The sequence below is a fragment of the Dipodomys merriami genome, unplaced genomic scaffold, assembly GCF_024711535.1.
Source record: "Dipodomys merriami isolate MVZ:Mamm:240054 unplaced genomic scaffold, mDipMer1.0.p SCAF_387, whole genome shotgun sequence".
Classification (NCBI taxonomy): domain Eukaryota; kingdom Metazoa; phylum Chordata; class Mammalia; order Rodentia; family Heteromyidae; genus Dipodomys; species Dipodomys merriami.
Window position 1 is genome coordinate 147,246 of NW_027205459.1, and position 15,907 is coordinate 163,152.

At 39.9% G+C, this 15,907-nt stretch overlaps 1 protein-coding gene across 13 annotated transcripts in view; it reads right to left on the minus strand.

Annotated features, from left to right (window-relative positions):
• Positions 1 to 15,678, minus strand: part of LOC138805113 (zinc finger protein 438-like) — a 146,396-nt gene extending 130,718 nt beyond the window's left edge. For 10 of the 13 annotated variants that reach the window (XM_069989696.1, XM_069989684.1, XM_069989693.1 and 7 more), the window contains exon 1: positions 15,575 to 15,678. The gene's annotated coding sequence lies outside the window, so the exon portion shown is untranslated. Of the gene's footprint in view, positions 1 to 15,007; positions 15,027 to 15,438; positions 15,522 to 15,574 lie in introns of those variants that run through there. The other 3 variants (XM_069989687.1, XM_069989692.1, XM_069989695.1) reach the window with 3 other exon arrangements.
• Positions 15,679 to 15,907: the final 229 nt, after the last annotated feature.

The following is a 15,907-nucleotide window of genomic DNA, read 5'->3' on the forward strand; positions in this document are numbered from 1 at the left end:
ACAGCTTTCACCACACGTACTTCCAGTAGCCCAAATTGATTACCACTCTCTTCACACTCCTCAGAGCCACAGCTGTGTCTCTAACAAGCTCCTAAGGCTTTGCACAAAGCCTGTTTCCCCACCCTGGAATGCCTTTCCCTAGGTATCTTCATTAGTAAGAACTCTTCCCTGATCACATTATAAAAAACAGCATCTATATTACTGTCTCTTGTTCCTCATTATTTTTGTTGTCACTTAATTATCTAAACTTATGTGTATACAGAAAAATATGTGTGACATATATATATATATGTATGTATATATATATATATATATATATATATATATAGTTGTTGTAAGCATTATGCCCACCTTTGGTCCTCAGCTCCAACTAAACCTGAGCTCCGCCCTGCCCTACAGCTGGCCACTCCCTCTCTCCACCCAGACCCACCTGAGCTCCCACCTACCTAGTTCCCACCTACTTCGGGCCCCCAGACCCTCCTGCTACCTGGATAGGGACAGGTGCCATGTGCTCCCTCTGGGGGAAATATGGCTCCTCTAATAAACTTTATAATAATCATTCTCCTGTGCCTGCTTGCCTCTGTGTGTTCCCCTGGGATGGATGTGAAGGATCCTTTCAGTTGTCACATACACACATGCACGTAATGCACACACATGCAAACACATAGTCTGTTATATACCTCCTCACTAAAATTAAGGTCTACAGGAGAAAACTGTTTTGGTCATTTTTATACTCTAAGTAGTCAAAACACCTAGCACAGTATCTGAGTATACATGCTCAATGAATATTTAATGAATGAATGACACCTGATCTTAAATCTGCTTAATATATCAGTTTTTTTTCTACTTCCCTCTAGATTTTTGCCATTAACTATTCTCCAATTAACTATTCACTTCTTTTTTTTTTTTCAAGCTTCACTTCTTATCTAGTGTAACAAGATCTGCTCGCTCAGCTTTGTCCATTTTTTTGGCCTTAACTTCTCAACTTCCTGGTGGGCTTGTTCTTCTACTACATGCCTAAGGACCTACCTAAGGATCTCGTTTATTCTCACACCCAGAGTTAAGGACTGGGAAATGCAAATACAAATGCTCCTGTCTCAGAAGGGGCTTCTTGCTGCTGCCCATCAACCCTTTTTGGAATCAGCTCCCTCTCCTACTTCCCACAGAATCAATTCCAAACTCCCACCACTCTTCCAGATTCCTACTCCCTTTTCATTCAGCAAATGACATCACCTCCCCAGAAACAAAAGAGAGGTCAGTAGATCAGATTCTCTCAGTTTCCTTACACAGGCAGTCTCATCCCCTTCCTGGCAATGAGGAGGAAGGGTGTCCCTCTTCCTGCCCAAAGTTAACCAGTGTTCTGGAACCCAAGATGTCTGCCTTCTGAGTAATCTGATGTCATCATTAATCCACTTATCAGCTTGATGTCTTTGATTTCTCTATTCTTTTCCCCAACTGTATGGAAATGCTTAAATATACTTAAAAAAATGAATGAACAAGCCAAGTACCAGTGGCTCACACCTGTAATCCTAGCTATTTAGGAGACTGAGATCTGATGATTGCAGTTCAAGAGCCAGCCTAAGCAGGAAAATCTTCAAGACTCTTATCTCTAATTAATAAGCAAAAAGCCAGACATGGAGCTTTCTCAAGTGGTAGTGCATTAGACTTGAGCACAAAAGCTAAAGAACAGGGCCCAGGTCCTGAGTTCAAGCCCTAGCATTGGGACATGTGTGTGTGTATGCACACACGCACACATACACACACAACAAAAATACTAATGTACCCCCTACTTTCCATCTCTCAACTGCCACTGTCTACTACCCACTTTTCTTTTCACAGCCAAGGGACTTGAAAAGAGTGCTTATTTTTTTCCTGCCTCCCTGTTCACTACCTTGGCTCTCTGAATCTGGATGCTGCCTCCAAACAAAATTGTTCTCCCCAAAATACAAACAGGATCTCACCAAAAAATTCATTCACAAGTTACTAGACTTCATCAACTGAATTCAGACATCTTTAATCTCGAGAGGAAATGTACCCATTACCTTATTCGTGTAACTGTAAACCCTCTGTACAGTATCTTTACAATAAAAAATATACAAAAAACCTACTGTCTCTTGGCTTCCAGAACATTATCTCTTTTTAGGTTCTTTTTTGGCCTCTTCTTCTCAGTCTAATATGCCTGTGAGATCTGAGATCTCTCGGGCTGTAGGAGTTAAAAGCCAGGCTCTTTCTTAGTCAGTTTAAGTCACTACAGAAATAGAAATGTATTGGGGAAGCCTAAGCACCAGAAAATATATTGTCTCACACTTCTGGAAGCTGGAAGGCCTGAAGTCCCCAGAATGGGTCCTTTCCTGACTTGAAGACAGCCATCTTCTCTTAATATTCTTACATGGCAGAGAAAGAACAAGACAGGCTCTCTCAGGTGTTCCTTTCCACATGGGTCATAATTCTGTCACAGTGATTACACCATTGGTCTCTCTCAAATGCCCTGGGGATTATGAATTGTGTGTGTGTGTGTGTGTGTGTATGTGAGTGTGTGTGAACCAGAACTGGGGTACGAACTCAGGGTCAGGAGTGCTCTGCCTTAGCTTTTTCATTCTAGGTGAAGTTATACCTCTACTTCTAGCTTTTTTGCTGGTTAGTTGGAGGTAAGCGTCTCATGAACTTTTCTGCCTAGGCTGGCTTTGAACTTCTATCCTCAGATCTCAGCCCTTTGATATTCTAGGACTAGTGTATGAATTTTGTGGGGACACAGTCAGTTCACAGTAGGGTCTGCAGTAAGCCTGTCTAGAGCCCAGAATTGTAACTATGGAGAAGATATTCAACTGCCCAGGGAGGGCCTCACTTGTCTCACCTACAAAGCAGGAATAACAGCACTTACCCCATGAGGCTGTTACAAAAATTAGAACCAAATATAAGTTATAAAGCCCTTCAGGCAGTGCCAGGTGCAAAGGAAGCTTTGGATCAATAGGAATCATTATTGTTACTATTATTTTCTTATGATTGTTTTAACGCTGCTATTATCAACATTGTTCCTGTCATTATTAGCACAACAATAAAATCATCCTGACCTGGAGTCCTATCTAAAAGAAGTTAGCAAAAGAAATACTTTTTTTTTTTGTCGGTCATGGGGCTTGAACTCTGGGCCTGGGTACTGTCCCTCAGCTCTTAAGCTCAAGGCTAGTGCTCTACCAGTTAAGGCACTTCCGACTTTTTGTTTATATGGTGCTGAGGAATCGAACCCAGGGCCTCATGCATGTAAGCAACTACTCTACCACTGAGCCACCTTCCAAGCACCAAGAAATACTTTTTATGAACATACAGCATCATTTATAAAAGGAAAATTTGACAGGAATCTAAATGCCACTGTACGGGCTGTGCTAGCAACTGCAGTTTTCTCACAGTTCTGAAAGCTGGAAGATGACCACCAGGAGTTAACATTGTCAAGTTCTGCTGAGGCCCACTCCCTGGCTTGCAACACTGTATCCTTACTTACAATAATGTCCTTACAACCTAGAGAGCCAGCTCTGTTATCTCATCCTCCCCTCCTAACAATGAGGCACTGAGTGACAGAATACCTTTTCCATAGCTGGTCTATATTCCAGACAGGCTTTGGTACCTACAGAGTGTGCTGTGGACTGATTGAAAAAATTCATACATTAAGTCCCTAAGGCTTAGTTTAGTAGCATTTGGTGATGGATCCTTTTGTAGAGAAGTCTGTTCATATGAAGACATGAGGATACTCATGATGGGATTAGTGACCTTGTGCGAATGAACACAGAGTTGGTCTTCTCTTTGTCTGCTACATAAGGACACTGGGAGAAGGTGACTGTCAGAAACTCAGAAAAAGGGACCTCAAAAAACTAACCAAGCTAGCACTTTGATCTTAGCTTCCTGTCCTCCAGAACAGCATGAGACAGCATGTTTCTGCTGCCAGACCACCCAGATAGATCTCCTTCCCTCCCTCCTTCCCTTTCTTTCCCCCCTTCTTCAAACCCTCAAGGTTTGAACTCAAATTTCTATTTCCTATGCAAGCACTCTACAATTTGAGCCACACTCCCAAGCAATTTTTGCTCAGATTATTTTGAAGACAGGGTAACTCTTTTGCTTAGACCAGCCTAGACCACATATTTCTATTTATATTTCCCACCATAGGTGGGATGACAGATACATCCACCTGTACCTGGCTGAAATGGAGTCTCATAAACTTTTTGCCTAGGCTGACCTGGAAGATCAATCCTCCTAATCTGTTCCTCCCAAGTAGCTAAGATTATAGGCCTGAGCCATAGGCCTTTTTTTTTTTTTTTTTTGATTCAGCCAAGGGTTTTGATGAATTTATTGTTCCTAATAATAGCCAGTTAAAAAGTAAGTGTTGTACACCAATGAAGTATACTATGTTGATTTTATATAAAAAGATGGACTGTTTTTGAAGTGATTCATAAGCACTGGAGGACAAATCAGAAAATGAAATAAAATGTAGACACTTCTAAGCAGGTTCTGCCACCTTTCTTACTTCTCACAAACAGCAATGCATTACTGCAAAAAAAAAAAAAAAAAAGGCACTATCTTTTTGCTTTAAATCTTAAAAGTAGGCTGGGAAGGTGGCTCAGTGGTAGAGAGCTTGCCTTGCATGCATGAGGCCCTGGGTTCGATTCCTCAGCACCACATAAAGCAAAAAAGAAAAAAGCCAGAAGTGGCGCTGTGGCTCAAGTGGTAGAGTGCTAGCCTTGAGCTGAAGAGCTGAGGGACAGCGCCCAGGTCCAGAGTTCAGGCCCATGACTGGACCCAAAAAAATAAATAAATAAAAATAAAATAAATCTTAAAAGTAACACAAGATATGAAACCTAGTCACAGTTAATATTTATCATGTAGGAAATAAACCTTTGTTATTGAAGTAAACACAATGTGAAACTGTAGCTTTTACATAGTTCAAGGGACTGATTCAGGTAAAAAAGTAAATTCTTAATTTAATTCTTGTCTGGACAAAGTTCCATTGTTGAGCCAAAAACAAAAACAAAAAAACAGGAACCACAGCAGTAGCTTCCTGAGAATGCCAGTGTCGCCTCTTATCATTTTGCACACAGAAGCAATTTGTTCCAATCCTGCTCTATCCACATGACTGTCCTCTCTGCCAATTCACACCACATGACATGAGGAAAGAGAAATTCCATTATCTATATACTATATCCTATAAGCTATATTCCTTTTAAATCTAATTACAAACTGGCTAATTATTCCCACATTTGATGCCCTATTGTTCCTCTCAAAAGCAGCAATTTAACTCATATTATCAATGTGTTTTTTTTTTCTAACAACTTCCCAGGAGATACAGGGTAGGTAGACAAACTGCCTTACAAGTTATCAAAGGTGATACTTCCACCAAACATTGTACCACCACATAATAAAGATTACCCATCTTCTAGCTTATAACATTTTCTACTGAATGCTAACCAACCCCTTAGTCAATGCCATGCATTTTAACTTTCAATTACAGAATATCCCATTTCAGATACTGATTTTAGCATTACGTAAGGTATGGGCTATGCTGGTGTGCTAAAAATGATGCCAAAACACAGTGGCTCAAAAAGAAAGAAGTGTATTCTCTTCTAGGGAGATATGTAGGTGGCTACAGGGAGAGTAATAGTTGATTTTTCTCTACAGCCTATCTCACCCAGGCAAGTGAGAATGGCTTCGATAATCTCATATCAGGGCTTCTACCTGTGGGTTCAAGGCAGGTGTTATAATTACAGTTTTCTGTTTTCTAGTCCCTGAGATGATGAAGAGGTGGGGCACACAAGTAGAAGACAACATCATATCTTTAAAAAGATAATCAATGTTTCTTCAGTTCTAATGGGCCACACCTAATCACATAGCCCTAGCTAGTGACAAAAGTTAAGAAACGCAGTCTGTAAACAAGTAACTCTGTAGCCAGCTAAATCACAGGAATTCTAATTCTAGAAAAAAGAAGAGGAACAACATTGGAGAATTAACCATCTTGCTGTGACCTCACATGATCTCCTCTCAATAGTCATCAGAACATCACTTTTAAAACATGTTTCAGATTCTAGAACCTCTATTCAAACCCTCCATTGGCTTCCTATTTTTCTCAGTACAAGAACCTAAAAGCTTTTTCACATCTGCTCTTCTCATTAGCTCTCTAAACTCATCTCAATTTACAATCCTATATTAAGTCTCAATAGACAAATGGTGAGTTTAAAATGTCATAGCTTAGCATCGCAGTTTAGACATAACACATGGTAGAGTTTATCAGTTGGTTATCATTACCAGGTAGCTGACTGGGATCTCCAATTAACTGACACTCTTCAGTATTACAAAAGAATATCACGCTACATGAGGATAGCGTGGGAAAAGAACTAAACTCCAAATTCTCATACTATTTATACTGACCATATATCATGTTCACAGCATATAAAACATCATTAATGTAGAAGTTCCGGGAAGATGGCGGAGGAGAAGCTGGAGGCTAAACAAGTTCTCACATAAAAAGCAGTTTTAGTGTTCCAGTGAACAGTCCTAAACCAGAGAATCACACCAAGTGTGCCATCACAGTACAGATGTTAGGCCAGAGAGGGAAAATCTAGGCAAGGAGACAGATCTGATCATTTGCCAGCAGCCATAGCTGCCATACTGCAACACAGAAAGTCCGGGACAAAAGCGCCAGACACAGCAGGCGAACGGATTCTACTCAACACCAGCAAGAACTGACAAGGAGCAGATATCTTCAGCCTGCAGTTCACAGACCAGAGACGACCCAGGAACCAAGACTCTGGTGTGAGTAGAAGCCTGACATCCTCACTCCTTCTCAGGGAGCAGAGGAGGGAAGGCCACCCCTCCCCCCTCACTACCGGAGATTAATGTAAACCATCATAAGTCTGGCTATCATGCATCAAAACCTCCTGAAAGAAAAGTAGGATTATGTACTTGCAACCTTGGGTGTTAAAAGATCTCTTAAATTTCTTAAAATTATAAACAACATGGAAAAATTTTGATGGAACTGACTATCAAACCAAGGCCTTGCTTTTTCAACAAGGACACATTGAACTAGAAGACTGGCAAAACTGGAATCATCTGTTTATAACAGCTAAAGAAGACAAGGGATTAATATCTAGCACATGCTAAGAGCTCTTGTGAAAACAAGGAAACAGAAAGTAGAACTAAAATTCTGAGATAGAAACAGATAATTCACAAAAATTGTATTGCATTTCCCAATAAAGTTTAAGATACTCCATTAAATGTGAATTTGATATATGCATACTTTGCTAGTGTATCACAAATACTGCATGCCACATACTTGCACTGAAAAATTATTAGTTGATTTTTGTTTGTTAAACTGGCAACTGTAGTGAAATCTGTAGCTAACATGTAGTCTCACTAGTAGTCAAGAAATGCAAATTAAATGGGAAATACCATTTTGCCATTTACTACAGACTAGAAAATAAGGCTTTTATTTAAAATCATACAATTGGGAGGAAGAGATAAGACAACTGCAGTTCAAGGATAATGTGGACAAAAAGTTAGAATGACCCCATTTCGAAAAAGAAGCCTAGAGAGATGCTAAATTCCTGTAATTCTAGCCATAGGATGACAGAGATAGTGGGATTGTGGTCAGTCCCAGAAAAAAGCTGAGGCCCTATCTGAAAAGCAACTAAGCTTAAAAAAAAAAAAAAGGCTGAGGGTGTGATGCAAGGCCCTGAATTCAAACCTCAGTACTTTCCTGCAAAAACAACAACAGCAAAAAACACCTCTTGCTTTTCCAAGTTACTATAAAAGACAACCTAACATAGGATTCATTTTTAAATCATAACATTAAGCAGCAATGGCCAACTATGTGCAGAGAAAAGATATACTTCAAATCTATTATTTCACTATTTTATATTATTTTTAATACTGGTGCAAGAATAAGCTCTTAAAGCTATAAATCTTCACAGGTCATAAATTTAGTATGTAAAGAAAGGTTAAGATTCAGGCTTTATCATAAAAACTGCCTTATTTAAACAACAGATACAATTTTATTACTGGATACTACCTATCTGAAAGACAACATGTATGGCATAAAAGTTGTAAATCAAGGAAAAAATAAAGGCTTCCTAGACAACAGAATAAATATTAAGTATTCTGAGTTTATGATTCTGTAAATAATATAAATATAGCACTTAGAATTTTATTTATTTATTTGTTTATTTATTTATTTTGCCGGTTGTGGGGCCTGAACTCTGGGCCTGGGCACTGTCCCTCAGCTCTTCTGCTCAAAGCTAGTGCTCTACCACTTGAGCCACAGTGCCACTTCTGGATTTTTCTGCTTATGTCGAACAGAACCCAGGGCCTTCTGCATGTAAGGTAAGCACTCTACCACTGAGCCACCTTCCCAGCCCCAGCACTTAGAATTTTTAAAACAAAATTTCAACATAAAATAATTAATAAAAAACTCATCTTGCCTTCTCTAATACCTAAGGTAATAAACAAATGCTCTGAGTTTGTTCCAATGTCTACGTAGGAAAATATTTTTAACTAAAATATTACTGCAATATTAATATAGAGATCTACTATACTGTTCCAGTAGTTATAATTAGCAGTGATTTCATTCTAAATATAATAAACCGAAAAACATTTGTTTCCTATTCTTCAACCTCAAGAAAGGAAAAGATTATTCTGTGGTTCTTGTCCCTAACCAAGAAACAGGCTTCAAATCCACAATCAATCAATCTTTAAAGTCTACTCAGCATTTCCACATAAGTAGTCAGCCAAGAAAATCAGCAACTGCCATGCTTCCGTAGCTCCCTCAAAGCCATCTCTTAAACTCTTAAGTTGAAAAGTCGATCAATACTTAAATTGTTTCACTCTTGAAAATCAGTCAGTGCTTCCTCAAAACCTTGTATAATAATATTTCTGTCTGTTTGGAAGAGTGAATCGCAAGTATGCAATTCAACTTTTTTCTGCTATAATTGAGTGACAATCTCTTCCTTAACTAGGTAATATTATGATTATTTAGGAATTAACATTTTTTTCTTCATAGAGGGCAGAAAAATATTGGTTGTAATGTTTGGGAATCTTCACTATTTAAATACAATTATAATCCTTCTTGCACAAAATGTGACTGCATTAGCCAAGGACATCCCTCTGTCTTAGTCCCTTTCTCTCTCTTTCTCTTCCCTCCCATGTCCTCCTCCCTCTTTTCCCCACCCTCATCCCTCCCTCCTCAAGATCCACAATGTCATACTATCAATGATCGCATATAGCTAATGGATGTATTATACAAAAACATTAAAATATCCGACTATTATGCCAAGTATTGACTATCAAATAAGTCATCAGACAAAATAATCACTCAAATATTTAAGTATTCTTTTTGATCTACTAGCAACTATAATTTAGTTTTATGAAGTCTAAAAACTTAATTAAAAATCTGATATTTGCCAGGTGTTGGTCACTCAAGCCTGTAATCCTGGCTACTCAGGAGGCTGAGATCTGAGGATCTTGGTTCAAAGCCAGCCCAGGCAGGAAAGTTCATAAGACTTATCGCTAATTAACCATCAGAAAATACTAGTCTTGAGCAGAAAATCTCACTAACAGTACCCAGGCACTGAGTTCAAGCCCTTTAACTGATCTTTGATTTATTTGGGCAAACTCTTAGGTTTCCCATGTAGGAAATATAGTGACTATCACTAGCTTCTATAACCTCACAAAAAAGATGTACTATTTTAAACTAGAATGAACTCTGTAAATAATATTTCAGAAGGAAAATAAAATGAATATAAGGTGGTCATTTTGTCTACTGTGAAAGTCAAGTTGGTTTGAAGTAGAGGTGAGCAGAAAGAAAAACAAACCTTTGTGAGCTTCGCATAAAATAATGGCTACATCATAGAAAAGTTCAGAAATGATAGTCTTATTTCAAATATGAATACTATTACATGGGCTGCTTCACTCAATTATACTCTGTACAGCTGAGATCTATCTCTGGGCTGCTTTTGGACTTTATGTTCTCAAAAAGTTACATTCAAAATAGGCAGGTGTGCTACCACTGTTATTTACCAAAATTCAGTAAATTTCCACTCAACTTAAATCTGGGTAGGATTTCATACTGCTGAATTTACCAACTGACTCAAGTGGCAACATGAACAATAGACCATGTGCCAAAAGACCTACTTAATCATCAATTTGGTAACAAATGTATACAGAAATTGTAACATTTGCTTACTGGAGAATATCAGGAAGATAGCACAGCTACCTTGATGGAAACAGTCAAAACTATATTTTGAGTTGGGTGTCTCTGACTAGGTTATGTAGTATTTCTAAAACAGTTCCTTATCCATACAATGGGAATGCTTACTGTTTCCAAGGGCTTTTAAGTAGATTTTAGTATGTAACAGTGATTAATCCTACATCTGATGTTGTCACTAACTTGCTTTAATACATGTCATTTTACCTAAGCTTATTTCTCTATCTACCAAATAATAAGAATAATGTATACTTTTTAGTGTGTGGTAATCACACACTAGCATATGGAAAGGACTTTTGGAAGATAAAACTGTGAGATAACTAAATCAATATGTATGAAAAATAAAGGAAATTTGCCAGGATTATATAATGTCCAAATTAAATTTAGTAAAAAAAAATAAGTCATAGCTAAAAACAAACACAAAAGCAGTAGACACGCTGGAAAAATTCAATCCTAGTTAGTTGCAAGAATCTCTTTTCTGCATTATACTTAATGGTGAAAAACTAAAGCCATTTCCTCTTAACTCAGGAACGAGAAAAGGATGTCAACTCTCTCCACTTCTCTTCACTCTAGTATTGGGAAGGGATGGGAAGGCAAAACAAAAGAGGAGGCAACAATGCTTGATAAGAAATGTACTCATTATCTTGCCCATGTAATTGTAACCCCTCTGAACGGTATTTTCACAATAAAAAAAAATCTCTTTTCCTTGTTATAAATACCAAATTTAGTTCAGCTATGCAACAAACTAAAAGCAATAAAACACAATCTCAGGCATCGGCCAGTTAAAACTACTTACCTCCATTGCTAAAGCATTAAAAGAGGTGGGGGTGGGGGCAGGGAGGAAGAAAGGGGAATGAACGATGGGAAGGAAGGAAAAGAAAGGGAAGGAAGGAAAGAAGGGAAAGAAAGGAAGGAAGGGGAAGGAAGGAGGGAAGGAAGGAGGGAAGGGAGAAAGGAAGGGAGAAAAGAAAGAAAGAAAGAAAGAAAGAAAGAAAGAAAGAAAGAAAGAAAGAAAGAAAGAAAGAAAGAAAGAAAGAAAGAAAGAAAGAAAGAAAGAAAGGGAAAGAGAGAGAAAAGGAGGAAGGGAGAGAAAGAGAAAGAAAAGGTATTATGCTATGTATCTTACATGTCCCTAATAGGCTCATATGCTAAAGGTTTGGCTACCAGCCTGTGGCTCTATTGGGAAGAGGTAGGATCTTTAGGAGGTTGGGCCTAATGGAAAGAAGTTGGATCTTTATGCTGTGCAATCACTTCTTTTCATTCTCTGTCTGTTTCCCAGCCTCCATGGCTCCTCATCTTCAGCACACATTACCTACTATGATGTACTGGGATACTACAGTTGTAAAGCAATGGAGCCAAGCAATTATGGGCTAAAGCTGTTGAAATTATGAGCCAGAACAAATTTTTCCTCCTTGTAAGTGGTTTATTTTTTTACCCCAGCAACAGAAACTAACACAGAAAGTATGAAAAGAAGAAAATAAAGAAGGAAGCAAGAAGGAGAGGGACGTAAATGAATGAAATAAATGAAAGCAAGCAATTACATAGTTTCTCAATGTCAGCAATATGACAGTTTGAGACATGTTTATCTCCCCATGCCCCTTGTAAACTTGTCTAAACATCTTAAGATGTTCAGTAACAATCCACCCATGGATGTCACACTGTGTGACACCTAAAATGTATCTTCATTGCCAAATATCCCTAGGGTCAGTTGGGCATGACAAAATTATCCAAGTTGAGATCAAGTAGGTCAAAATCCATATATTCTAATGTTTGTTTCATATTTATCTCTCCACAGATGGATGATCTAGAATGGAACCTGAAATTATTAGTCTTGAAATGTAAGAATATTAATGAAAGAAGGCTGCCTGTGAGAGGGTAACAACTTGAAGAGAACAATAGCTATAATGGTTGTGATCAACCATTATATCAACAGGCTGTTTATGCTTTATCCTAAGAACTTCATTTGGGTATGTTTTGGGGGGTGACAACTTGGTTGATCTGTCACTAAAGCTTAGTCTCCAACAGACTTACTAATTAGTAAGTTAGTATTAGTATTTGTTATTATTAGCCATCACTATTTACGTAGGAAAAAATCAAATCTAAATATTTTAATTTATAGGCAATTAGAAATGAGTCAGTTTAAGTGCTGTTTGTGTAAATTATGTAAATTATAATATATATTACATGTATATGTTAAATATATATTCAAATACACTTAAATCCACAACTGTATTTAGCTATCACTGTATAGATATGTATGCGCATATATGCATATATATGCATATATATGCATATATGCACATATATATTGATGTTAAAGACCTGATCAATAAAGAAATTCAAGTTGGCTAATATGTGGAACTTTGGCATGACACACTAAAATGGGTGGCAACTTGCCCAAACACTTCCCACAAAGTCTCTCTATTACCTTTTATCCTGCAAGATGCAACAATTCAAGCCAACTCCCTGACTTCACTGGTGAGCCTTGTCAACACTGAGGTAATAGAACTGGGAAAACTCATCACTACAACAATAGTCAAATATCCGAATTGATTTGATTTGGTAAAAAATGTTATCAGTGCCAAATAAAACTAAATGCAATTGCAGTAAAGTATGCCAGACTGGTTAATTTTGCTGTTGAAAAGGATTCTTGGAGTGCCTCATATTCATCCTGCAATTGCTTAGGATTGGAATTTTTGTTGTTGTTCCTTATCCTTTCCAGGCCCTTCTCTCCAGTCATGGGGCTGCAAGAGAGCAGGTGTAGGAAAACAGGAGCTAGTCAGCATGCATTTATGCATTTGGTGTTCTCTAAGTTCATTCCCACTCTTCACACTCTGCTCCCCCAGGAAGAGAGATATGTTTATTTATTTCTCCATCACTATATGGCAGGCAACAGACAGAGGAATAAAGGAGATAGAAACCTCATCCTCATGAAAGTTACTGAGAGGAAAGGACAGGGATGAATGGGTATCTGTTGCATGAACCAATCAAATGAAAAACCTGATAGTAGAACTCTACTGCCTATGTTCTTTCCTCTCACTGCCAACCAAGGTTTAGATGAGGAACAAAAACTGTCTTTCCAGAAATATAAGTTCATGTCTCTGACCGCACTGTTCCAAAGCTCCATTTCCATATTCATGCATACTCAATGTACCCAAGTAGAGATAGTTACAGAGATTAATTGTATAGTGTGAGTGCCAGCTCCATCACTAACAGATTGGACAGATATGGAACTGGAAGCAAAAGAGTCTTCACTCTACCACACACAATTCCACATCTACTTTCTCTAACCCAAAGTACCACCTTGGTTCCTCTAGGATACAGTAATAGCCTCACACCTTCCCATTTTCATTTCACCCATGACTCTATAGTTCATTCCCCACAGTGTAATTAAGAGAAATCAGATGCCAGAATTTCTTCAATGCAAACCTTCTACTACTCTTGGAGTAACATCTTTACTTGACTACAGACTATAAGGACCCACCACCATCATCTGTCACTTTTTCCCTTCCTTATTGTATTCTGAACACTCTCACTTACTGTGTCTTGAACAATTCAGGCTTGTTACCACCCCTAAGCCCCATCCTGTGCTCTAAGGACATACTTATGTGGAATGTGAGCTCTAAAGTTACTGTCCAAAGGGGTTTGAGCAAACCTCTTTCTGTGTGTCAGTTTCCTCATTTATAAAAACAATGGTATTACTAGTTACCTCATCAGGCTGTTATGAGAACTTAAAGTGTTTACCTCGGGGCCTTGCTATTATTATCTCCTCTGAGATATTCTTTTCAAGCTCTTCCCCTTTCAGCAGCCCTCCTCTGAAAGGACTGCCTTGACAGACCTATCTTAAAACAACCCTCCCTGTTTCTCCACTGTCTTCTTACTTTCTTTGTTTCAAACTTATCCCAATCTAAAATTATTTTATGCCCTCATTCTTTGTTTCCCAACTGTAATGTCAGCTCTGCTAAGCTGGAGACCATCTTCTCTGCTGTACTTTTTCTAGTTCTGACTCAAAGCTTCACTTGAGAATGCACACATCTCTCCAGGGTAGTGACTAATGCAAATCTCTTAACAATACTGTCTTTGGAAAGGCTCTCAGTATTGTACTCATGATCCTATTTGACTCTTAAAAGAGTAGTAACATTTTAGAGGTAAGAAAGTGCCAAATTGAGATGACTTGTCTTTGGAAACAAAACTAGTAACTAGTAGCTAAAAATAGAAGGCTCACATTTTTATTTAGAGGCTACTAGCATTAAAGGATGTTGCTAAACATCAGAACTAAATTTACATAAATATGATCACTTATCTACTGTGTAACTACACTTTGTGGTGGGCACAATATCCTTCAAAATTCCTGAATAGTATTTTACTACATCAATAATGTCCTAATCTTAGCAAGAGTAAGCGGAATTATTCAAGCCATCAGATAAGATGACTCAATATTCCAAGTGTACATCAACAAATCTACATTTCAGGGTGCTCGTGTTGAGTGTAGCATGCTTAAAAGCTTTCTCAGCAAAACCCCGCAGGGAAGGATTATACTGCCAAGATAATTGAGACAATGATAAAGGTTATTTCTAATCCCTGGTCCACCAAGTTCCAGGACAAGAGCCGGGATCACCTACCAGGCTGAAACGTTAAGATCACTGAGGTTGTGATAGGTTGAGGAGGTAACACGGGTAACACAGGAGGTTAACTTGGATGAGAAAGATTCTTACCCTACAAATGGCCACAGGCCACCTCCCTCCAGGGAGTAACTGGTTGTTATCTCACCTTATCACAATGTTCCTGGTGGGACTGACAGCTAGGGAGGCCAGAGGTTACCCTCCCTCGGTTGTACACAAAACGGAAACTGGGGCAGCAGGTGGATATCTTATCGCTTGTGTAGTGCGATTTGGGCAGTTACAGGGTCTCAAAGGATGTCTCGACCTAGGATTCCAAATCTCTGAAGAAATCCGCAGGGGGGGGGTGAGGGGTAGCATATTTCTGTCTTAAATAGAGGCATCGACCCCCCCTTTATCGAATAATTTTTAAAGGAACTGTCCAGTGGGACCGTCCCCCTTCCACCGCCGGGACCGCCGGCTCCCCAGTCTGTTCCGGCCCCAGGGATGAAGTTGCAGGCCCGGCCCCGCAGGGCACGGCCTCGCCTCCGCACCCCGGGTCCCTCCCGCCTACGAGGGCGCGCTCCCCGTCTGGGCGGGCACCTGTGCCTTCGCCACGTTCGGCGGCTCCCCGGATCTTTCAGGGAACCAAACGCCCCCACAGCCACCACCGCCGCGGCGGCCACTGCCAGCACACACCCGCAAGCCCAAGGAGCTGCAGGAATCCTCGCAAACTTACAGTTTTTCTCACTGCGGGCGCGTCACGGCGAGGTGACGTCACGGGGCCCGGCGTTTGGGGAGGTCAGGCCGCGGGCTCAGCGCTCGGCCCCACAGCTCCCCGCCCCGCCCGCGCACAGCGAGGAAACGCCCTCTCCTGGCGCCCCGCGCTCGCCCGGAGCCCCGCCCCGCCCCGGAGGGAGCCCTGTGCGCAGGCGCAGACGGCGCGGGCCGCCGCGTGCGCGGGGGGGAGGGGGGGGGTCGCGAGCCGGGATGCAGAGGTGGCGCTTGCTCCAGAACTAAGTCGGTAGACAGTAGCCGGGATAAGGTGTCAATAGAAGGGGGCCGAGACCAC